We start from the raw sequence: 26,475 nt of genomic DNA on the forward strand, positions 1-26,475 counted from the left end.
ATGCAGTGTTGTACTCCTCTATTTGCATGGGGCTACATCATTAGCAAGAATATTATTGTGTTCTTCCACAGGAGAAGCAAAAACTATGTTGTCATTCTAGAAGGCTGCAATTTCCTCTGTGTGAGAACAAGCCTTGCAAACCCCATCACTCACCTGCATTTGATCCTGACGTCTGTTGTCCTGTTTCCCCTCTTCCCCAAGATACCTATGATAAAAGACAGAGACGCAGGGTTACAACAGGGCAGAGTTCCAAATATTCACAGATAGTAACAAAGGACACTATATTAGCCCAGGTGGGCAGAGTTCCAATCTTGACGTGCCAGTGAGGAGGAAGCGGAGGAGGGGACAAAGATGTCGAGATGGAAAGGAAAGAAGAGAAGACAGACAATGGCGGGGAGCTGGATGATGGCAAGGAATCTTGTGTCAAAGCAAAGGAAAAGGAAGAGGAAACCTGAACCGGAAAAGACATCGCCATTGACTCTGATGAGGCCCAAGGTGCATGGAATATGCTATATGGCCTACTGCAACTCAGGGGAGCTGCAGCAGTGCGGATGAGTCATTTGGGGAAGGAAACTGGAGGCAGTATGGGGTGGAGAGGCTTATGTAGAATGATTCTAAAATTACCAGTCTTCATGTATACGACTTGTCTGATCATCCATCTGCCCTGAAATGGGATGAGTTAGTTGCTTTATGTTACACATGTATGTTTTAAAGAGAACTTATCATTTTTTGTTCTTCTGACCACCCCTAAGGAATGAGCACATTGTAGACTAGATGTATGCTCCCATGTGATTGATGCACTACTGCATATGTAGCAACCAAGGCAACCTGAAAAAGACAATCAGCTGTGGTGGTTTAAAGTATTCACCCTGGTAAAGACAGAGGGAGTAAAAAAGTGATAGGAGCCCTGGAAGGAAAGCCCCTAAAACGCTCTCAGATGACATTTATGAGTGGGCTGTTTTCAGACCGGGTTGGGTCACCTAAGGCTACCCCTATACTTGTTATTGTCATGGGTGAGGTGAAGGTTTAACCCACTAGAAAAAAGGCACCAGTCTCATACTTACAACTCCTTTGCTCTCCCGATGACTTTGGCAGTTCCATCCTTCTCCCCTAAAACATTTACCTGTTAGTCTCTAGAACAGTGCACTACATATACCCAGAGCCTGTAAATTAAATGCTTTTAGTGGGACTGCAGCACTGCTTGTGCTACCCACTCAAGTAGCTCTTAATCATGTCTCAGGCCTGCCATTGTTTACACTGCTGTTTCGACTTGGCATATAAAACCTCCTGCCAAGCCTTAAACTCCCTTTCATTACATGTAACCCTTAAGGTAGGCCCTAGGTTGCTCACTGTGCATGGTGCCGGGTAGCTAAAAGGTAGGACATGTATTTCTAAGTTTTACATGTCCTGGTATTGAAAAACTCCCAAATTCATTTTTAGGTCGACTGTAACCGTACACCCTCTTGTATATTTAAGTATGCTTTGTGGGCTTCATGTCATTTCATTTGTTTGTTTCAGTGTCCTTCAAAAATCATTCCTTGTTAGTGGTCAGTAAGCAGGGACCATGTACTGAACGATTACATGTTGGTTTGTTATCTGTTGTTTGGCTGACTATTTGTTCTTGATTTCCTGCTTGTCTTAGTGTTTGCCTGTGTTCAGCTGAGGCTTCTGTGGCTGCTTCCATTTTAATATAGCATTCCTCTCTCTCACACCCTCCCATGTTGCTGCATGCCCCTCCCACTTCCCCTTCTGCCTAGTGCTCCCTTCCTGTCCCTCACCCCTTCTGCCATATTTTATTTTGGATACTGCTGGTGTTTACGTTAGGGATTGTTTTTTTCTTTTTCTTTTATCTGTAATAAGGTAAGGGTTGCTGTTAGTTTTGTTGTGATGTTTGCGCTATGTGTTGCTGATGTTTCTTTAACTTAAAATCATATTGCGTTCTAGGATTCTTTTTTTGGGACTAATGTGTTAATTTTCAGTTTCATTGTGATGTTAGTACTGTTCCATAATTCTTCCATTTGGAGCAATGTTTTGAGTAAAATTTTTAGTACAGCCTTTGATGATGTGATATAGTTTACAATTTTTGGGGAAACACAGAAACAGCTATTGTTTGCTGTTGCAGAATATTCACCGTCATTCACAGATAACGCACTTACGGTGCGGTTGGATTTATGCCTTTATAACGGGCAGAGAGTGCTTGGCAGTGATTAAAGTGACCTGAGACTGATTTAAAACTGCGCACCACTGTTGTTTTTGCTAAGATATTTTCCAGCACCAGCCACAGGTGTTTAAGTTGTACTTTGGACACCAGCACTTATTATAATACTAACAAACCACTGACTATTTCTATAATTCACACTCATTTAATAGTACATACAGATTAATATTCACCTCAATTCACAGATAATGCATTTATCATGAGGTTGCAGTTAAGCCTTTGTTTGTAAACTTAGCAATTTCCAGTCTCTAACACTGACTGTTCCATGGTATCCATCACATGCCCTACAAATTCCTAGACCTAGCAGCCTTTCTTGTTTGAAATTAAAAAGAATAATGAAGCAAGAAAGTAATTGTTGGTGAACAAACTCTTTTTTCTTAAGTATCAACAATTGTCCTTTAAGGAAATAATACTTCCCAAGCCTGCCTTGCGTTATCATCTGATCCGACAGTGTACGCACATTTGCCCCTATTTATTGATACTTGTGAAATGCCATTTAGCTTCCATCTGAATCACTTGACTCCACTCAGGAAAAGATGAGGCTCTGAAGTCTTTGAACTGCGGGCCACTGCAGACAAGCCACCTGAGTCGTAAGCCTTAGGTCAATGCCATACAGGTTCTCTATTTAGAATCTTTTAAAACACTTTTTCTATGTAGCGGACTCCAATGATGACCTCCTCTTAAAAAAGCAACATATTTATTGTCTCCACTGCTTAATTTGAGCCAGTGGTTGTTGGTGGCAGCCACCAGCACTTATTTTGGGGGCCTGGCATTTACTTACCCAAAACTGAAATTTTCCTCTACCAAAAACTGAAAAACAAAACAAAACAAATTGACAGTGGTAAACAAAAAAAAAAAAACAAAAAAAAATCACTAAGGGAGAAATCATAAATCTTTAACAGTGCGATAACGGGGCAGAGAGTGTCTGGCAGTGATTAAAGAGCTACAAAGACAAGGAGGGAAAAGGAGGTTCTAAGTCTGGGTCTGTCCTTCTTACAGCCTATATAACATTACAAAAGAGGCCTAGCTAAAAGAACTACCACAGGATGTGTAGGAAAAAGGATTTTCCTGTTAGAAGAACCCTCACCCACCAGGGTTACCCCTTGGTGGCATGCTTCATTATTGGGTTACTTCCCGTTCCGCTATGGAGCAGGGCGTGCTACTACCTACGGGATACGTGGAAGCACTGTTGTAGTCTTGTCAATGTGAATCACAGGAGCGATAGGAGTGGTGGGGTCTTAGGTGAGTTAAAAATACATGTCTCGTAGTAATTCCAATGATTTAATAGATCTCTTGGAGGTGGTATGATTCAAAAGGGGCTGTGGAAGTGGAGGAAGTAATGTACTTGATTTCCTAGTCTACATGTTTTGGAGCCTTACTCCTAGGCTCTTCTTCAGGACCAAGGTGGACTCCCTGGTGCCACTCCATGTTTGACTACCTCTAATGAAAACATAAATAATACATGCTCTGTGATATGGTGTCACATGATATGTGATATGATATGCAATTCACCTTACTAATGTGGTGTCATAAGATTATACCTATTGTTTATGGTGTCTGTCATTAATACCTGGAAATACAAGAGAGGCATAGTTATCATAGCCCCCATTTGTAATGGGCCGCCATATATGTTGTTTGTGGGTGTGGTGCCACCTATTTGCAAACTGCACCCCACTTGTGGGAAACGGCACTTGTGAATATCAGGAATGGGAGACTTAAGCACTCTCACAATCAAAAGTACAAGACATACTACATTTAACATTTTAAACATGTAAACACATGAAACGCAACATACAGCACACACGTGGTGCATGTGTAACCTGCTCTGTAGTATTTGGATTCTCATATCATAGCTCCTCTGGGAGGGGTGTGTGCTTATAGTCACACTCAAAAGATTTTGCAAAGTTTTAGAATCGATTCATCTTTCTGTATCTGTAGCACGATGTAAACAATGTTCAAAAGGCACTTACTTCCTCTAAGCGACACTCCCACTGTGTACCTAATGCTCACCTTCCCGGGGTCTGAATCTTGAATGCTCCCGTAAGAGGCAAGTTTAACTGTGTAGCACCTCTTGCATCTTGGCACGCTAAAGCGTTTAGCACTAGACATCTAACTTCCCCAAGATGGCGGCCTCCTGTGGAAGGAAGGGGGTCCACGAGGACCCTAAAAGTAGGTACCTCTTGTGGGTGCCTGTAATTACACAGAGGTCATTGGGGCTTCATGGGCTTAAAGAGGCAGAACTGGGGATTCCCATTCCATTTAAATCATTATTTTGGAGTTTCTTTTTGTGTTTAACGAAGGGTTAGTCGTTCCCTTCTTACTGTGATGGTGACACATATGTGAGTGGCTAATACTTATTGTTGAGGGTTTGCTCTTTGTGGCACCATGGAATGTAAAGGAATGAGATGGACATAGGACCTTTTGCGTTGCCTAGGTGTACCATTCATTTCAGGAGATGTATATCCGACTAATGATTAATGTGATTTTACTAGTTTGTCAGCTGGTTTCAAGGTATGTTCTCATTGAGGCCAAATTTGTGTGTGTGTAATTTATACACCCATCATTGTTCTTTTTCTGGGAAATCCAGTTGTATGCTAAAGTTTGCTTCATCGTACTGTGGATCTTCGTCTTTAGGAAATCAGTAGGGTCCTCCCTGAGTTTTTGGTAGTTTTGTGTGTCACCCAATAGGCTTAATCATTCTTTACAATAGTTTTCCAAGGTCTGGATTAAGATTGCACCGCCCTTATCTGCTGGTTTTATTGCTATTTTGTTGTTGTTGTTAGCTAGTTCCTGGAAGGCTTTTTTCTCATTCTTGGTTGTGTTATGGAACACCTTTAAAGTGTTAGGATTAATATCACTAATATCCTTCAGAATTGATTTTTCAAAGGTGAGGATTTCTATTGGAAAAGAAGTGTTGGTAGTTGTGAAGGACGATTTTTTGCGTAGCTCTGTGCCCTAGTGCTAAAATGTCTGCTGGTTGCAAGGATCTTAGTTTGATCTTCCTAATAAAATAATTTACTTCAATGCACAATCTGAATTTGTCTGGGGGGGCTTTGGGACAAAACCAAAACCCTTCTCAAGGACATCTATCTGTGCATCAGTCAATGGCACTTCACCAAGATTTACTACTACACTGTGCAACTGCTTGGGCGTCCTTGATTGTACGGACATGGTGTACTCTCTGTTGTCATGCTCCATGTTGTCATGCTCCCTGGGTCTTGGTGGGATGCCTATTGGACCTGGGGTTGTGTCTCTGATTTTCCCCTTGGGCATCTCTGGCCTTTTCCTAAAAAAAGGAGGGCGGTACTGTGGAAATTGGTCACCCTGGGGTTCCCAATGTTCAAAATGAGGAGGATACATTTGGGGTGGTGGGGGACCGAATGCACATGGGGCTGGATACATAGAGTAGGTGTCCCACCCACTCCCTGTCTTAAAACCAGCTCTCCTGTTTCTTCTGTTATTCCACATCCCCTGAAACTGTCCTTTCATGTTGGAGTCAAAATTGCTGGAGCCTGAGTCTGATGAGTCAGAGTCCGTATTGTACCCTGGATTCTTTCCTGAGGGGACATAGGCCCTCATTACAACTCTGGCGGTCAGTGTTAAAGCGGCGGTAAGACCGCCAACAGGCCGACGGTAAAGAAAAATGGAATCACGACCATGGCGGAAATCGCCAACATAGACAGCTACTTTAACAATCCGACCGCCACGGCGGTGGAAATAAACACTTCGGCGGTCACCGCCAACAGACAGGTGGAAGACAATGTACCGGCCACACTATTATAAGAGGCCAATCCGCCAACTTTTCCTGAGCGGAACCAACGCGAACAAAAACACGGCGGAAACAGGACTTGGAAGGGAAAACACTCACCTCTCCATATCCCACGAGGAACCAGGACGCCATGGAGCCAGAACTCCAAATACTCCCTGCAATGGTATTCCTGCTCCTCTACCAGGAGCACAAAAGACGGCAGCGGCGACCACGGTGAGTACTGCACCTACAACACAGGGAGGTGGGAGGGAAAAGAGAGTGACACACACAACACGCAACCCCCCCACCCACACCCTCACCCACAACAACATACACAGAAATACATGCTGCAACATTACATTTACACCCTCCCCACCCCCCTGGAAGAACGCAAGGACAAAAGGAAATGAAAGTGTAATAAATAAAAATCCAATAGTCAAAACTTTAAATACAGTATATGCAATTATGTACACCAACTACACAAGTCCGGATAGTGCACCATTCATAGTCCGTGGACCACCAGGCCCAAAAAACATGGGCGAGGCCCACACTCGATACCAGACTTCAAACGGAGAGAACACTGCAGGGGCTTCAGATCGAACTGAAACAGGCACCTCAGGGGGAAGGGAAGGGGGGGCACCTCAGCCGGATGAGTGCACAATGCCAGCTCCACGAGGGGGCTCCATGATCACTGCTGTATCCTGGGGAGTGCAAAGCTGCAGTCTCACAAGTCTTTACAGTGGGTGGTTTGCCCACAGCTCTATCCTGGGGAGTGCAAAGCCACAGTCTCACAAGTCTTTACAGTGGGTGGTTTGCCCACTGCTGTATCCTGGGGAGTGCAAAGCCACAGTCTCACAAGTCTTTACAGTGGGTGGTTTGCCCACTGCTGTATCCAGGTGAGTGCAAAGCCACAGTCTCTCAAGTGGATGCCTTTCTCCACTGGTTCTGGAGGGGGCTTTGTGCCCAGAGTGCTTCATCCTGCCAAGGACTGAGGTAGTGGATGCCTTTCTCCACTGGTTCTGGAGGGGGCTTTGTGCCCAGAGTGCTTCATCCTGCCAAGGACTGAGGTAGTGGATGTGATACTCCACTGACGGTGGTGCAACATGCAAGCTGCCCAGACTCCTGGAACTGACCACCAGCCTTGTACGACTGACCACTGTGGATGGCAGCCATGTCTGCATTGGTGCCACTGGCTCAGGATGTCACGGGGCTGCTGGCGGTGCTAGCGGCGGCATCAGTGGCATCGGTGCTTGCGGCGGCCTCAGTGGCATCGCTGCTGGTGGCGGGCTCTGTGGCATCGGTGCTGGCAGTGGGCTCTGTGGCATCGGTGCTGGCAGTGGGCTCTGTGGCACCAGTGCTGGCGGTGGCCTTTGTGGCGGCGGTGCTGGTGCCGGTCTTTGTGGCGGAGGCGCTGGTGTGGTTCTAAAAATTCTGGACCCATGTAATTTACTTTGCCACAGCAGTACGATTTTAGTATCAAAAGACCGATAATGACTAGTACACTAAGCATGAGCATTTTCGCTCAATTCCAGCAGCGTTTTCACCTCGAAATCGCCATTTTCGTCCTGCACTCGTGGCTCCCATTTTATACACGGCAGCCATTTTAAAAGTTGCCCTCACATAGGCTTATAATACAGTCAGATTTGATTCCAAGGACACGTACACCTTTATTGACTTTTCTCTGACCTGGGCAAGCTTGAACCATTGCCTCAGGCCAAACCTGTTTGGTCAGTCCCTCTCCCAGTGGCCGAATCAGATAGCATCAAGGCACACCATGCCATAAAACCCTTATTATCGCTCACACACCCTGCCTAATCTTGCTCACACCTGCACCTGCTCTTTTCTTCTTCATACCTTACGAAGGGGAGGTGCCCATTTTTATTGGGGGTCCACACTTATCTGATGTAAAATACTAGGCCTTGCCGGGTAATTTATTATGGGTTGGATGACATGAAATATGAGGTTTCATCATGACACTGATTTTTCCTTTGTAGTGAAAACATGTGAATGACCAACCAAAATGTCAAGAATGTTTGCCTGAAGCTTAAAAAACTGTATATAAGGAAACCTGACTTTGCATTGAAACACAGTCTCCTGAGAACATACAAACCGTGCTGTTGTACTTCTAGGACGCTTGTTACTTGGTTGCAGCCAATAAATTCGATCTTTGACTTCACATAGAAGACTCTGAGTTTCTGTGGTCTGAATCAGGAAAGTACCCGAGGTCTTTGGGTGTACCCTGGCACCGCTGGGTTACCGGATCAGTACCGGTTCTGAAAAACCCAGTACCTCACTGGTGGTGGGCTCAGTGACTGCGGTGCTGGTGGTGGGCTCAGTGAATGCGGTGCTGGTGGCGGTGCAGGTGGCGGTGCTGGTGGCGGTCTTGTCCGCCATGCAGGTTGGCGTCGACGTGGACCTCCCTTTGATTTTCTGGCTCTTCCTCACCTTGGATGGTGGCGCAACTGTCTTTCCACTATCCACTTTTGTTTTGCCTGAGCCCTTGGTGGCAGGTGTTTTCACCTTCTCCCTCTGGGATGTGGGCAGCTTTTTGACTTTTGGAGGTGGCAGAATGACCTTGCACTCGCTCCGTGGAACACTGGCAGCGCTGATGCTTGGCGCACTCCAAAAACCTGCAGTTGCTGGCACCACTGTGCCCCGCGATGTGGTGGCTGAGGTGCTGGGTTGGCACCTGGAAAGGGGGGCCCTGGGCAACGGACGGGGGGGGAGGTGTACGGAAGAGGTCAATAGTAGACAGGAAAAGCTTTTTAGACACACTGGGATGGGTAGATGGAGTGGGTTTGGGAGTGGAGGAAGAGGTAGTGGTTGTAGGAGGTGTACGTTTGCTGACCTTGGGTGAAGGTGCATGGACCGGAGACTGTTGTGAGGTGGATGGCTGTTGGGTGGGTGTGTGGCTGCGTTTGTGTACTTTGGGAGGAGCGCTCACAGGCACACTGGGAGAGGACACAGGGGATGTATGAATGGTAGTGGGGGTGGTGAGTGCACGTGAGCGGTGTATGGTGATGGTCATGCTGGTGATGGAGGTAGTGGCTGAAGATGTACTGCATGCAGGTGTGAGTGGAGAAGAGACAGGGAGGGAGGAGGGAGATGTGGAGGAGGGGGACACAGTGGAGACAGTGGATATTGGTATGTGTGCATGGGTATGATGTGGGTGCTTGTGTGAGTGCCTGTGGGGTGTGTGGTGCTAATGTTTGCCTGGGCCAATCGTGTGTGTTGAGGTGTGTGCATGCTGGTCTGATGGTGTGCTTGGGATAGGCTGAGGTACAGGGGTTTGGGTCTGCGTGCAGGAGGTTGGAGGGGGAGGCTGGACACAGGGACAATGGCTGCCATCAGTGCTGAGGCCAGAGCCTGAAATGCTCTCTGTTGGGCTGCCTGGCCAGAATGAATGCCCTCCAGGTATGCATTTGTTTGTTGCAAATGACTCTCAACACCCTGGATGGCATACAGAATGGTAGACTGCCCAACAGTGAGAGATCACAGGAGGTCAATAGCCTCCTCACTTAGGGCAGCAGGGCTGACTGGGGCAGGGCCTGAGGTGCCTGGGGCGAAGGAGATGTCCACCCTCATGGGTGAGCTGCCACGGAACACCCGCTGAGGGGCTGCTGGGAGGGCGGTGCTGGTGGGGGGGTGGCGGCTGTACCTGTTGATGGGGGGGCGCATAGAGGCCCGCCACCGCAAGGGAGCTCCCATCAGAGGAAGAATCGCTTTCCCTGATGTCACCTCTGGTCCCCGTCATGGAGCTCCCCTCGCCCTCCGTCCCACTGGTGGCTTCAGACTCCGTTGTCTCGCCCTCCACGGCCATGTGGGATGCAGCTCCTTCCTGCTCCGGAGGCACTGCTTCTCCGCCTGATGATGCTAATGCACACAAGAACAGGGAGACCACAAAAAGGGTGTGGGAAAGACAGAAGAAAGACATGTTCAGTGCATGCAATACCACTACCGTTGGCGGACACTACAGACACAGCAGCCCTCTGCACTACGCCATGCACTTAGAGTTCCCTAATTGATCACAGGGACATGGGGTACAAGGCCTATGCCTATTTGCTGCACACATAGAAGTCACAGGAGCCTGACTACGTGTAGTTGGCTCTTACCACTGGTGGGGTTGGGATGCCACATAGCCTGCCTACAAAACTCACCCTGGCCTAGGGGAACCCTGTAGGAAAGTACCATCTTGCCTGGCATGTTACCCCCATATTTCACTGTATATATGTTGTTTTAGTTGTATGTGTCACTGGGACCCTGCCAGCCAGGGCCCCAGTGGTCATAAGTGTGCCCTGTATGTGTTACCTGTGTTATGACTAACTGTCTCTCTGAGGCTCTGCTATCCAGAACCTCAGTGGTTATGCTCTCTCATTTCTTTCCAAATTGTCACTAACAGGCTAGTGACCAATTTCACCAATTTACATTGGCATACTGGAACACCCTTATAATTCCCTAGTATGTGGTACTGAGGTACCCAGGGTATTGGGGTTCCAGGAGATCCCTATGGGCTGCAGCATTTCTTTTGCCACCCATAAGGAGCTCTGACAATTCTTACACAGGCCTGCCCTTGCAGCCTGAGTGAAATAACGTCCACGTTATTTCATAGCCATTTACCACTGCACTTAAGTAACTTATAAGTCACCTATATGTCTAACCTTTACCTGGTAATGGTTGGGTGCTAAGTTACTTAGTGTGTGGGCACCCTGGCACTAGCCAAGGTGCCCCCACATTGTTCAGGGCAAATTCCCCGGACTTTGTGAGTGCGGGGACACCATTACATGCGTGCACTATACATATGTCACGACATATATAGCGTCACAATGGTAACTCCGAACATGGCCATGTAACATGTCTAAGATCATGGAATTGTCACCCCAATGCCATTCTGGCATTGGGGAGACAATTCCATGATCCCCCGAGTCTCTAGCTAAGACCCGGGTACTGCCAAACTACCTTTCCCGGGGTTTCACTGCAGCTGCTGCTGCTGCCAACCCCTCAGACAGGTTTCTGCCCTCCTGGGGTCCAGCCAGGCTTGGCCCAGGAAGGCAGAACAAAGGACTTCCTTAGAGAGAGGGTGTTACACCCTCTCCCTTTGGAAAAAGGTGTCAGGGCTGGGGAGGAGTAGCCTCCCCCAGCCTTTGGAAATGCTTTGATGGGCACAGATGGTGCCCATCTCTGCATAAGCCAGTCTACACCGGTTCAGGGATCCCCCAGCCCTGCTCTGGCGCGAAACTGGACAAAGGAAAGGGGAGTGACCACTCCCCTGACCTGCACCTCCCCTGGGAGGTGCCCAGAGCTCCTCCAGTGTGCTCCAGACCTCTGCCATCTTGGAAACAGAGGTGCTGCTGGCACACTGGACTGCTCTGAGTGGCCAGTGCCAGCAGGTGACGTCAGAGACTCCTTCTGATAGGCTCCTTCAGGTGTTGCTAGCCTATCCTCTCTCCTAAGTAGCCAAACCTCCTTTTCTGGCTATTTAGGGTCTCTGCTTTGGGGAATTCTTTAGATAACGAATGCAAGAGCTCATCAGAGTTCCTCTGCGTCTCTCTCTTCACCTTCTGCCAAGGAATCGACTGCTGACCGCGCTGGAATCCTGCAAAACTGCAACAAAGTAGCAAAGACGACTACTGCGACCTTGTAACGCTGATCCGGCCGCCTTCTCGACTGTTTTCCTGGTGGTGCATGCTGTGGGGGTAGTCTGCCTCCTCTCTGCACTAGAAGCTCCGAAGAAATCTCCGTGGGTCGACTGAATCTTCCCCCTGCAACCGCAGGCACCAAAGAACTGCATCACTGGTCCTCTGGGTCTCCTCTCAGCATGACAAGTGAGGTCCCTTGAACTCAGCAACTCTGTCCAAGTGACTCCCACAGTCCAGTGACTCTTTAGTCTAAGTTTGGTGGAGGTACGTCCTTGCCTCCCCACGCTAGACTGTATTGCTGGGTACCGCGTGATTTGCAGCTGCTCCGGCTCCTGTACACTCTTCCAGGATTTCCTTTGTGCACAGCCAAGCCTGGGTCCCTGGCACTCTAACCTGCAGTGCATGACCTCCTGAGTTGTCCTCCGGCATCGTGGGACCTTCCTTTGTGACTTCAGGTGAGCTCCGGTTCACTCCACTTCATAGTGCTGGTTCCGGCACTTCTGCGGGTGCTGCTTGCTTCTGAGTGGGCTCTTTGTCTTTCTGGACAACCCCTCTGGCTCCTCACGCAATTGGTGATATTCTGGTCCCTCCTGGGCCACAGCAGCATCCAAAAACCCTAACTGTGACCCTTGCAGCTAGCAAGGCTTGTTTGCGGTCTTTCGGCACGGAAACACCTCTGCACGACTTTTCACGATGTGGGACATCCATCCTCCAAATGGGAAGTTTCTAGCCCTTGTCGTCCTTGCAGAATCCACAGCTTCTACCATCCAGTGGCAGCTTCTTTGCACCCACAACTGGCATTTCCTGGTCATCTGCCCACTCCCGACTTGATCGTGACTCTTGGACTTGGTCCCCTTGTTCCACAGGTACTCTCGTCAGAAAATCCATTGTTGTTGCATTGCTGGTGTTGGTCTTCCTTGCAGAATTCCCCTATCACGACTTCTGTGCTCTTTGTGGAACTTAGGTGCACTTTGCACCCACTTTTCAGGGTCTTGGGGTGGGCTATTTTTCTAACCCTCACTGTTTCCTTAAAGTCCCAGCGACCCTCTACAAGGTCACATAGGTTTGGGGTCCATTCGTGGTTCGCATTCCACTTCTAGAGTATATGGTTTGTGTTGCCCCTATCCCTATGTGCCCCCATTGCATTCTATTGTGACTATACATTGTTTGCACTGTTTTCTATTGCTATTACTGCATATTTTGGTATTGTGTACATATATCTTGTGTATATTTGCTATCCTCATACTGAGGGTACTCACTGAGATACTTTTGGCATATTGTCATAAAAATAAAGTACCTTTATTTTTAATATATCTGTGTATTGTGTTTTCTTATGATATTGTGCATATGACACTAGTGGTACTGTAGGAGCTTCACTCGTCTCCTAGTTCAGCCTAAGCTGCTCTGCTAAGCTACCTTTTCTGTCAGCCTAAGCTGCTAGACACCCCTCTACACTAATAAGGGATACCTGGACCTGGTGCAAGGTGTAAGTACCCCTTGGTACCCACTACAAGCCAGGCCAGCCTCCTACAAACCCACAGCCCACCTCCCCCACCCAGACACCTCTTAATGTGTGCAGAGTCAGATGGATGTGACTGTACTCACCCCCTTGTGGCTGCTGTGATGCCATCAAGCGGCCATCCAACTCCGGATAGGCCACTGCCAGGATCCGGTACATCAGGGGGGTCATGGTGCGATGGGCACCCCTCCCACGTTGGGAGGCCATCCCCAGCTGGGCCTCCGCTGTCTTCTTGCTCCAGCGGCGAATGTCCTCCCACTTTTTACGGCAGTGGGTGCTTTGTCTGTGGTGGACCCCCAGGGTCCGGACGTCCTTGGCGATGGCACGCCAAATATCCTTCTTCTGGTGGGCGCTGACCTAGAGGAATAGTACAGGGGAAAAAGGAAAATCTTTAACTGTCTGCACCGTCACAGTCATTGACCCACGTTCCGACCATTGCCCTGACGCACATACACTCACCATCCGCTCATGCAGACCTCAGCCCTCCCCCTGTATCTTCCATCCACACCACTCCAAACAGGCATTGCGGATACAGCATGCTCACAGTGTACTCACCTGTTTGTCTGGAGGACCGTAGAGTAGCGTGTACTGGGGGAAGACCCCATCCACTAATTTCTCCAACTCCTCTGAAGTGAAGGCAGGGGCCCTTTCCCCAGACATAGGAGCCATCCTCGCTTCCAACCTGAGGTCACAGCAGCACTTACAGTGTAGGTCCTCTCCAGTCGAAGGTCAGGTATCAAGTGAGTGAACAGACAGAAAATGGCGGTCACGTCTGCAGCTGTGCGTACCGTCACCGCCGGTGTACATCGTAATTGGCTCCTGGGACCCATAGGGTCCAATGTTAACCAATGCAGGATTGCACCACGGTCTTCGACCGCCTACAGCGATGGTGTACAACGCCAGTGCAGTTACCTCATATCCCCTTGTCCCACCTACAGGTCAGGCAGCTGCAATTTCAGGGAGCCACATGGCATTAATTTTAAATGCGTCACACCCATCTAGGCCTTGCATATACACAGTGACACGCACATTGAAGATTGACAAATGTGTGCAATAAACATTTTTTTAATACCCCATTGTTGGCTGACTCTGTGCTCGCTGTTCTCGTCCATAGGGCAGGTCCGCTGGGGCAGGTGAGGAGATGGCGGCATCCTCCGGTGTACAGACCGCTGGTGGACCTGTCAACAATAGAAGAGAGACACGTAATAGTCACCTACAGACTTGATCGTGCAACAATCCATGAACTGTATGCCCAGTTGGAACCAGACCTGATGTCAGCTATCCGCCATCCCACAGGAATCCCCCCTCTAGTGCAGGTCCTGTCAGTACTCCATTTCCTGGCAAGTGGGTCTTTTCAAACTACAGTGGCCATTGTATCAGGGATGTCCCAGCCTATGTTCTCAAACGTGTTGTCCAGAGTATTGTCTGCCCTGCTGAAACACATGCTCAGCTACATTGTTTTCCCTCAGGTGGAGGATTTGCCCACAGTGAAAGGTGACTTCTATGCCCTGGGACATATCCCCAACATCATAGGTGCCATTGATGGGACACATGTAGCCTTGGTACCCCCCCAGCAGAAGTGAACAGGTGTACAGAAACCGGAAGAGCTACCATTCAATGAATGTGCAGATGGTGTGTTTGGCCGACCAGTACATCTCCCATGTAAAAGCCAAGTTTCCAGGCTCAGTGCATGACACTTACATTTGGAGGAATAGAAGCATCTCATATGTGATGGGGCAACTCCAGAGGCACCGTGTGTGGCTAATAGGTGAGAACATGGACTCTATACCCTGTCAATAGTTGTCTGGGGTTGTCCTTAAGGGTTAGTGTGTGTCTAACAGTTGTCCCTCGATTTTTTCAGGTGACTCTGGTTACCCCAACCTGTCATGGCTACTGACCCCAGTGAGAAATCACAGGACAAGGGCAGAGGACCTCTACAGTGAGGCACATGGGCGAATTAGGGGAGTGATCGAAAGGACCTTCGGCCTCCTGAAGGCCAGGTTCCGGTGCCTCCATATGACAGGTGGTTCTCTCTACTACTCACCAATGAAGGTGTGCCAGATCATCGTGGCCTGCTGTATGCTGCACAACATGGCTTCACGACGACTGGTGCCTTTTCTGCAGGAGGATGGTCCAGAAGGAGGTCTTGTGGCAGCTGTGGAGCCTGTGGACAGTGAAGAAGAGGAGGCAGAAGAAGAGGATATTGACAACAGAAACAGCGCTATCCAGCAATACTTCCAGTGAGACACAGGTAAGAAGATGTCACTGGCTCACACATCTCATACAATAGTTAGACCTATCATAAGTCTGTCACTTTCACCCAGTGTATGGACCCTGATTTGTCACTTTGCCTTTTCATTTCACAGTTGTGGGTCCAAGTGTGTGACCTCTGCTATATTACCTCATGGACTAGAGCTGTGTGACATAGGTATGTTGACAATACAATCGACATTGCTATTTTCCTTAGTTATTGTAAATACACATTTGTGAAAGCACAGACTGACTCCCGATTGTTTTGTGATTCAAGGGTGTTTATTTCAGTGCAAATTAGTGGAGGGGGTTGTAAAATGGCAGAGTCCAGTCTATTTGTTTCACAGGTGCATTGTCCAAAGTGGCATAGGAAGTGGAGCTAGGGCAGTTGATTGATGGACAGGGTGACGAAGTGGGACAGAAGGATGACATTCAGGGTGGTCTCATTTCCTAGCGCGGGTCTTGGCATTGTTCTCTGTCTTTGTCCTGGATCTCAGGGACCATTTGTGGGGTGGTTCTCCATCTGCAGGGGGTGGAGTGCTGGTGTTGTGGTCCTGTGGTGGTGCCTCCTGTCCACTAGCGCTGGCGGAGGTGGTGGGCTGTTCATCATCCAGACTAGTGTCAGCGGACCCTTTTTTGTGCCACAGTGTCTCTCCTGGTGTCCACAAGGTCCTTCAGCACCCCTACAAAGGTGACCAGGGTGGTGTTGATGGACTTAAGTTCCTCCTTGATACCCAGATACTGTTCCTCCTGCAGCCACTGGGTCTCCTGAAACTTGGCCAGTACCGTTGCCATTGTCTCCTGGGAATGATGGTACACTCCCATGATGTTGGAGAGGGCCTCGTGGAGAGTTGGTTCCCTGGGCCTATCCTCCCCCTGCCGCACAGCTGTCCTCCCAGTTCCCCAGTTATCCTGTGCCCCTGTCCCCTGAACCGTGTGCCCACTGCCACTGCCCCCAGGTCTCTGATTTTCTTGGGGTGGTGGGTTTGCCTGGGTTCCCTATAGTAGTGGACACACTGCTGCTTGACGTGTCCTGGGGACAGAGGGATGGGCCTGCTGGAAGGGTGCTGTGCTGGTGTTTCCTGAGAGGGGAGGCTCTGTGGTCGCATGTGCCAGTGTCAGGGGAACCGACTGTCCCGAGGTCCCAGATGGGCCGGGCTGGTCATCTTGATCCAGTTGGACAGAGCTGCTGTCACCACCGTGGGCCTCTTCTGTGGGGGAAGTGGACATGGATGGAACCTCCTGTCCGGTGACGTTGGGTAGGGGTCCTGCAGGGGTGTAAAGGCATGATTATTGCATCTGTGTGTGCCATCGTGTGCAATGGGTGGGTGACCCTGTACTCCAGTGCTTGCATTCTTGTCTAGGACCTTGTGTGATACTTGGTTTGGGGTCTGTGTGGGAATCTGTAGTGTACATGTTTTGGTGATGGGTGTCCATGCTTTGTTGTTGCATGCAGGGCTTGGTATTTGGATAGGTGGGTTGTGATAGTGGGGCATATGTGAGGTGTTGGACTGATGGAGGTGAGGGTGAGGGTGGGGGTATGTGATAGCATGCAGGTAGGGTGGGGGTTGTAATAATTAAGATCTGACTTACCAGAGTCCATTCCTCCTGCTACTCCTGTGAGGCCCTCAGGATGCAGTATAGCCAAGACCTGCTCCTCCCATGTTGTTAGTTGTGGGGGAGGAGGTGGGGGTCCGCAGCCAGTCCTCTGAACTGCAATATGGTGTCTTGAGACCACCCAACGCACCTTCCCCCGTAGGTCGTTCAACCTCTTTCTGATGTCATCCCGTGTTCTTGGGTGCTGTCCCACTGCGTTGACCCTGTCCACGATTCTGCGCCATAGCTCCATCTTCCTAGCTATGGAGGTGTGCTGCACCTGTGATCCGAATAGCTGTGGCTCTACCCAGACGATTTCCTCTACCATGACCCTACTGGTGAAGGTGGTTTCCGTGGTCTCAAGACACCAGATTGCAATACAGAGGACTGGCGGCGGAGCCCCACCTCCTCCCCCACAACTAACAACATGGGAGGAGCAAGTCTTGGCTATACTGCATCCTGAGGGCCTCGCAGGAGTAGCAGGAAGAATGGACTCTGGTAAGTCAACTCTTAACTATTACATGCTATCACATACCCCCGCCCTCACCCCATCACTCCAACACCTCACAAATGTCCCACAATCACAACCCACACATCCCGACACCAAGCCCTGCATGCAACACCAAAGCATGGACACCCATCACCAAAGCATGTCCACAACAGATAACCACACAGACCTCAAACCAATTATCACACAGGGTCCTAAACAAGAATGCAAGCACTGGAGTACAGGGCCACTCACCCATTACACACAATGGCACACACAGATGCAATAATCATGCCTTTACACCTCTGCAGGACCCCTACCCAACGTCACTGGACAGGAGGTTCCAGACATGTCCACTCCTCCCACAGAAGAGGCCCACAGTGATGACAGCAGCTCTGTCCAACTGGATCAAGATGACCAGCTCGGCCCATCTGGGACCTCAGGACAGTCGGTTCCCCTGACACTGGCACAAGCCACCACGGAGCCTCCCCCCTCAGGAAACACCAGCACAGCATCCACCCAGTGGGCCCATCCCTCCGTCCCCAGGACATGTCAAGCAGCAGTGTGTCCACCACTACAGGGACCCCAGGCAAACCCACCACCCCAAGAAAATCAAGGACCTGGGGGCAGTGGCACACGGTTCAGGGGACAGAGGAACAGGAAAATAGGGGAATTGGGAGGACAGCTGCGCGACAGGTGGAGGACAGGCCCAGGGAACCCACGCTCCACGAGGCCCTCTCCAACATCATGGGAGCGTACCATCATTCCCAGGAGATGATGGCAACGGTACTGGCCAACTTTCAGGAGACCCAGCGGCTGCAGGAGGAACACTATCTGGGGATCAGGGAGGAACTCAAGTCCATCAACACCACCCTGGTCACCATTGTAGTGGTGCTGAAGGAACTCGTGAACACCAGGAGGGACACTGTGGCACAACAAGGGGCCCCTGACAATAGCCTGGATGATGAACAGCCCAACACCTCCGCCGGCGCTAGTGGACAGGAGGCACCACCACAGGACCACGACACCAGCACCCCACCCCCTGCAGATGGAGAACCACCCCGCAAACGGTCCCTGAGATCCAGGAACAAGACAGAGAACAATGCCAAGACCCCGCCAGGAAATTAGACCCCCCAAAATGTCATCCTTCTGTCCCACTTTGTCACGCTGTCCATCCATCAACTGCCCTAGCTCCACTTCCTAAGCTCCTTTGGACAATGCACCTGTGAAACAAATAGACTGGACTCTGCCCTGGACATTCCTCCACCATCACCCCTGCCCATTTTACAACCCCCTCCACTTATTTGCACAGAAATAAACACCCTTGAATCACAAAACAATCTGGAGTCCGTCTGTGCTTTCACAAATGTGTATTTACAATAACTATGGAATATAGCAATGTCAAATTTCTTGTCAACATACCGATGTAACAGAGCTCTAGTCCATGAAGTAATATAGCAGAGGTCACACAGTGGGACCCACATCTGTTGAATGGAAAGGCAAAGTGACAAGTCAGGGTCCATACACTGGGTAAAAGTGACAGACTAATGATAGGTCAAACAATTGTATGAGATGTGTGAGGCAGTGATATCTTCTTCCCTGTGTCTCACTGGAAGTATTGCTGGATAACGTTGTTTCTGTTGTCGATATCCTCTTCTTCTGCCCCCTCTTCTTCACTGTCCACAGGCTCCACAGCTGCCACAAGACCTCCAGCTGGACCATCCTCCTGCAGTAAAGGCACCTGTCGTCGCAAAGCCAGGTTGTGCAGCATACATCAGGCCACGATGATCTGGCACACCTTCTTTGGTGAGTAGTAGAGAGAACCACCTGTCATATGGAGGCACCGGAACCTGGCCTTCAGAAGGCCGAAGGTTCTTTCTATTATCCTCCTAGTTCACCCATGTGCCTCATTGTAGCGTTCCTCTGCCCTTGTCCTGGGATTCCTCTCTGGGGTCAGTAGCCATGACAGGTTGGGGCACCCAGAGTCACCTGCAAATGTCGAGGGACAACTGTTAGACACACACTAACAGGTAGGGAGAACCCCAGACCCAGACAACTATTCACAGGGTATAGGGTCCTTGTTCTCACCTAATAGCCACACACAGTGCCTTTGGAGTCGCCCCATCACATAAGGGATGCTGCTATTCTGCAGAATGTAAGCGTCATGGACGGAGCCAGGAAATTTGGCATTCACATGGGAGATGTACTCGTCGGCAAACACACCATCTGCACATTCATAGAATGGTAGCTCTTTCGGTTTCTGTACACCTGTTCACTCCTGCGGGGGTACCAAGGCCACATGTGTCCCATCAATGGCACCTATGATGTTGGGGATATGTCCCGGGGCATAGAAGTCACCTTTCACTGTAGGCAACTCCTCCACCTGAGGGAAAACGATGTAGGTGCGCGTGTGTTTCAGCAGGGCAGACAACACTCTGGACAACACGTTAGAGAACATTGGCTGGGACATCCCTGATGCAATGGCCACTGTAGTTTGAAAAGACCCACTTGCCAGGAAATGGAGTACTGACAGGACCTGCACTAGAGGGGGGATTCCTGTGGGATGGCGGATAGCTGACATCAGGTCTGGCTCCAACTGGGCACACAGTTCATGGATTGTTGCACGATCAAGTCTGTAGGTGACTATTACGTGTCTCTTTTCTATTGTCGACAGGTCCACCAGAGGTCTGTACACCGGAGGATGCCGCCATCTCATCACCTGCCCCAGCGGACATGCCCTATTGAGTAGAACAGCGAGCAGAGAGTCAGCCAACACTGAGGTATTACAAAATTTCATTTGCACACATTTGTTAATCGGCAATGTGCCTGTTACTGTTTGTATGCAAGGCCTAGATAGGTGTGACACAGTTATTATTAATGCCATGTGGCCCCCTGAAATGGCGGCAACCTGACCTGTAAGGTGGGACAAGGGGATATGAGGTAACTGGGCTGGCGTTCTACACCGTCGCGGTAGGCGGTCGAAGACCGCGAAGCAATCCTGCATTGGTTAACATTGGACCCTATGGGTCCCAGGAGCCAATGACGATGTACGCCAGCAGTGGCGGTACCTACCGCCGCGGACGTGACCGCCATTTTCTATCTGTACACTCACTTGATACCTGACCTTCCACAGGAGAGGACCTATACTGAAAGTGCTGCTGTGACCTCAGTCTGGAAGCGGCGATGGCTCATGTTTCTTGGGAAAGAGCCCCTGTCTTCATTTCGGAGGAGTTGGAGAAGTTAGTGGATGGGGTCTTCCCCTAGTACATGCTACTCTACGGTCCTCCAGACAAACAGGTGAGTACACTGTGAGCATGCTGCATGGGCAATGCCTCTTTGGAAACGTGTGGATGGAAGATACATGGGGGGACTAAGCCCTACATGAGCAGACCGTGAGTGTATGTGCGTCAGGGAAAGGGTGGGAACGTGGGCCAATGACTATGACGGTCCGGATGGTTAAAGTTTTTCCTTGTCCCCTGTACTATTCCTGTAGGTCAGCGCCCACCAGAAGAAGGATATTTGGCGTGCCATCGCCAAGGACGTCCGGACCTTGGGGGTCCACCACAGACGGAGCACCCACTGTCGGAAAAGACGGGAGGACATTTGCCGCTGAAGCAACGTGGGAGGGGTGCCCATCGCACCATGACCACCCTGATGTTCTGGATCCTGGCTGTCGCATATCTGGAGTTGGATGGGCGCTTGAGGGCATCACAGGAGTCACAAGGGGGTGAGTAAGTACAGTCACATCCATCTGACTCTGCGCGCATTACGAGGTGTCTGGGTGGGGGAGGTCAGCAGTGGTTCCCCTAGGCCAGGGCAAGCTTTGTAGGCAAGGTCCCTTTGTGAGGCAGGCTATGTGACACTCCAACCCCACCAGTGGTAAGAGCCATCTACACCTAGTCAGGCTCCTGTGACTTCCATGTGTGCAGCAATCTGGCATAGGCCTGGTACCCCATGGCCCTGTGAATAATCTAGGAACTGTAAGTGCATGGCGTAGTGCAGAGGGCTGCTGTCTGTAGTGTCCGCCAACGGTAGTGGTATTGCATGAACTGAACATGTCTTCCTTCTGTCTTCCCCCCCTTTTTGTGGTCTCCCTGTTCTTGTGTGCAATTGCATCATCATACGGAGGAGCAGTGGCTCCGGAACAGGCGGGAGCTGCATCCCACTTGGCCCTGGAGGGCGAGACAACGGAGTCTGAAGCCACCAATGGGACGGAGGGCGAGGGGAGCTCCACGGCGCGGACAGGAGGTGACAGCGGTGATAGCGACTACTCCTCTGATGGGAGCTCCCTTGCGGTGGTGGCCCCCACTGTGTCCCCGCATCAACAGGTACAGCTGCCACCCCCCTACCAGCACCGCCCTCCCAGCAGCCCCTCAGCGTGTGTCCTGTTGCCGCTCACCCAGGAGGGTGGGCATCTCCTTCGCCCGAGGCACCTCAGGCCCTGCCCCAGTCAGCCCTGCTGCCTCAGTGAGGAGGCTATTGACCTCCTGAGATCCCTCACTGTTGGGCAATCGACCATTCTGAATGCCATCCAGGGTGTCGAGAGGCATTTGCAACAAACAAATGCATACCTGGAGGACATTCATTCTGGCCAGGTGGCCCAACAGAGAGCATTTCAGGCTCTGGCCTCAGCACTGATGGCAGCCATTGTCCCTGTGTCCAGCCTCCCCCCTCCAACTTCCTCCACCCAGACCCAATCCTCTGTACCTCAGCCTATCCCAAGCACACCATCAGACCAGCATGCACACACCTCAACACACAAAAGTGGCTCAAGCAAACATAAGCACCACACATCCCACAGGCACTCACAGCATCATAACCATGCAGACATACCAACATCCACTGCCTCCACTATGTCCCCCTCCTCCATGTCTCCCTCCTCCCTCCCAGTCACACCTGCATGCACTGCATCTTCAGCCACTACCTCCATCCCCAGCACGCCCATCACCACACACCGCTCATGTGCACTCACCACCACCACTACCATTCATACATCCCCTGTGTCCTCTACCAGTGTGTCTATGAGCCCTCCTCCCAAAGTACACAATCGCAGGCACACACCCACCCAACAGCCATCCACCTCACAACAGCCTCCAGCCCATGCACCTTCACCCAAATTCAGCAAACGTACACCTCCTACAACCACTACCTCTTCCTCCACTCCCAAACCCACTCCATCTGCCCGTCCCAGTGTGTCTAAGAAACTTTTTCTTGGCTAATATTGACATCTTCCCTACACCCCCCCGCCTGTCTCCTAGGGCCAGGCTTTCGAGGTCCCAACCCAGCACCTCAGCCACCACAACATCAGTCACAGTGGTGCCAGCAACTGCGGGCTATTGGAGTGCGCCAACCATCAGGGCTGCCAGTGTGCCACGGAGCAAGGGCAAGGACATTCCGCCACCTGTAAAAGTTAAAAAGTTGCCCACACCCCGGAGGGAGAAGCAGAAAACACCTGCCACCAAGGGCTTAGGGAAAACGAAAGGGGATAGTGGCAAGACAGCTCAGCCACCATCCAAGGTGGGGAAGGGCCAGAAAATAAAGGGCTGCTCAGGAGAGGGCATGGTGGCACCGACAATGGGACCAGTGTCACACCTTATGTCCACATCAACCCCTACCTGTACGGCAGAGAAGACCGCCACCTGCACCGCCACCTGCACCGCCACTACTGAGCCCGCCACCAGCACCGCAGTCACTGAGCCAGCCACCAGCACCGCCACCACTGAGCCCGCCACCAGCACTGCAGCCACAGAGCCCGCCGCCAGAAGCACAGCCACAGAGCCCGCCACCAGCACCGCTGCCACTGAGCCCGCCACCAGCACCGACGGCGCTGAAGCCGCCGCCAGCACCGATGCCACAGTGGCCTCCACCAGCACCGCTGCCACATAGGTCGCCGCCAGGACCTCTGCCACAGAGGCTGCCGCCAGCACCGCTGCAACTGACCCCGCCGCAAGCACTGCTTTGAGGCCTACCCAGCTCATAGGTATAATTATGGATTCCTTATTACATTTCATAAGCTGTAATTCCTAATTGAGAAGGAATGCCTATGTCAGGTTTAGTTCCTATGGAATTGTAATGGCAAATCCTTTTTAATGTTAAAGTTGATTTATAATTACAATTTTGAAAATTTCATTTTTAGAAAGTTGGTATTTTACTGATCTTGTCTGTGTGTGCCTGCAGGTTTCTCCAATACACGTATTGGGTGGAGTAACAGCTGGTTTACTGCATTGTCTCTATGCAGCCTCACACAAAGGAAGGGTATGTCTGACTGGAGGGCCATCTGCATATTATTGGGTCATCCTGGACAGGATGGGAAGGAGGGCCTGGCACTTACAACTGTATAGGCAGTGTCCTGCACACACGTGAAGAAATGATTAACCCCCTGTATTGAGTCTGGAGCCAGGGCAGAAAGGAAGGAATACTGTGCACTTCAACGACCCTTCTTTGTAGTCGCCCCCACTTCAAAGACAAAACTGGGTATAAGTACTGGACTCCTGACCCTACTAAACCAGTACATTTCTGGACTTGGGGATACTCTCCTAGAAAAAAGGACTTCTGTGCTGCTATGAGGACTGCTACTCCGTTGCACTGTTGATGTGGAAGAACTACTTTTCTGTTGTGCTGACCTGCCTGCTGCCAGCTATGCTGTCTGTCTGGACTGGCCCTACACTGCTTTAATCCAGAGTGACTCCAAGGGCTTGTCTGCATGGCTCCTGTTCTAATGTCTCAGGAACATTAAAGACTTCCAGCAACTTTACACTAGTACCTGGTGTTCCTGTAAACTGTGAGCTCTTTCTGTCAAGTGGTAACAATCTATTCCTGGGCCCTTAAAAGTGGGTTTCCCTGTTCTTAACGAGCAGAATCCATGCATCGCCATCGTGGTGCCAATCGGAACGACACATCTCTCTTAAAAGCTGATGGGCACTGCTCAAGGACATCGGATCATAGGCTGTGCGGCTCACCAACGATTCCTCACCTTCATCACAAAATGTTTCACAATGCACTGCTGCTCAAGGACATCTCATCCACGATTGTACAGCTCGACGATCAATCATGCCCGACTGTGTGAAATGGAATTGACACATAACCTTTGCTTCAGGCCACTTGTTCCTTGCATCGGATCTTCAACGACGACGCAGCCCTCAATACAAGGTGCTTTTGCAACGGGACAAGGTCCATTGTGGTTGACCTCAACTTTAGGATTCATCCCAGTCTAATGCAAGCAGATAGCCCTGTTTGGCGCTTTACGCTTGTAAGTACTATGGGGCATATTTATAATTTTTCGATGCAAGGCAGTGCTTCAAGCTGCCCTGCATCAAAAGAAAAAGGTAGTAATGCACCATATCTACAAAATATGTTCATTCCTGTCCTTTTCCCTTGCGCTTGTGCACAATGGGCTGTCATGAGTCAACGCAGGCACCCTTGTACCATGGTGCAAGGGTATCTGTGTTGCAGGATTGATTGTTTTTGTGTAGGAAGGTGTACCTTCTGGCATATAAACAATCACAAGAGGCATTTCCCTCTGTCCATGTGTGGAGAAGAATGAAGCACACATAGAAAAAAAACAAGGAGAAATAAAGGTATTTCTTCTTGTTGTGCCTCCCTTAAACCTCCCCTGAGGAGGAGTAAGCTTTTGACGCATTCACAATTTTACAAATCTTTTTAAATCTGGGAATGCGTCCAAATCCATGAGTGTTCCATGGGAACACCAACTGCAACACCCATGGAATGCCTCTTTGACGCAGAGTGAGGCAACACAGCGGCTTGTGCTACGTTGCTCTCACTCCATATCTACAAGGCCATGAAAAGACAGGCAAAGTGGCTCTGCCTGGCCTTGTAGATATGAGCTTTGAGCCTGCATCATCGGTGAATCAAAAAAAAAGTGTTGCACCAGTGGTGCAAGCAGTTTGTAAATACATCCCTTATTTGCAGATTTTTTTTTAAATTCATATCTTGACTGCTACTTGTTGCAGTTCTGTTGTTTTGGTCTTGTTTTATTAATAAAAGTATTGCATTTTTTTCTAATTTTGCATGGAGTTTGTTTGTGTTTTTTTTCACTGTGTTACTGTCTTAAGTGTTGCACAAATACTATACACATTGCCTCCTAAGTTAAGCCATCCTGCTCTGCGCCAAGCTACCAGAGGGTGAGCACAGGTTAATTTATGGTGTTTTAATTGACTTACCCTGAATAGGACTGTGATCCCTACTTGGACAGGGTGCATACCTCTGTGAACTAGAGAGCTAGGGGCATATTTACAAGAGATTGGCATAGGGCATCGATGTGCTGCCCTATGCCACTGTGAAAGGCCACAAACATACCGTACTTAAGAAATACAGTGCATACCTGCCCTTCACTGGTGCGTAATTGGTTGCCTAGCACCAACGCATGCACCCTTGTAGCATTGTGCAAGGGTGCCTGAGTTGCATGCAGAATAGTATTTGTGAGGGAAGGGTCACCTTCCTAAAGCAAAACAATCCAGAAAGGCGTTTTCCTGTTTCTATGTGTGCTGCAGTTAACAGAAAGTGGAAACAATAGGAGAAATGAAAATATTTAACCTCATTATACCTGTTCTTGGGAGACATAAGGTTTTGGGGCTGCCCAAGGTTTACAACACTACAAAACAAAATGATAGAAAGAGTGTTGAAACCTTTCAAACACTCACCCCCATTCACAGATCTGGGTTTAATCCATTGTTATTTGGCTTGCCATGTCACCCCAGTTTTGACCCAGCCAAATGCAAATCAGTTTTGGCGCTGCTCCCCATGGGGACAGTCCAGCCCGAACTGCCAAGCTACGTCCTCCCTGGACCCAAAACAAGCATCCTGGACCGGTTTCAGGGTATCACCCCTCTTAAGCCAGGCTTGCTTGAATCTAGTTACTCAGCAAGCAAGGGAAGGGATCCATGTCTGGGAATACCCTAGCCACTTAGGGTGTACATAGCAGCACCACAAAATAAAATGATGACCAGAGTGTTGAAACTTTTCAAACACTCACCCCTTGTCAGAGATCTGAGTTTAATTCAT

This window comes from Pleurodeles waltl, chromosome 5 (assembly GCF_031143425.1).
Source record: "Pleurodeles waltl isolate 20211129_DDA chromosome 5, aPleWal1.hap1.20221129, whole genome shotgun sequence".
In the NCBI taxonomy this organism is placed as follows: domain Eukaryota; kingdom Metazoa; phylum Chordata; class Amphibia; order Caudata; family Salamandridae; genus Pleurodeles; species Pleurodeles waltl.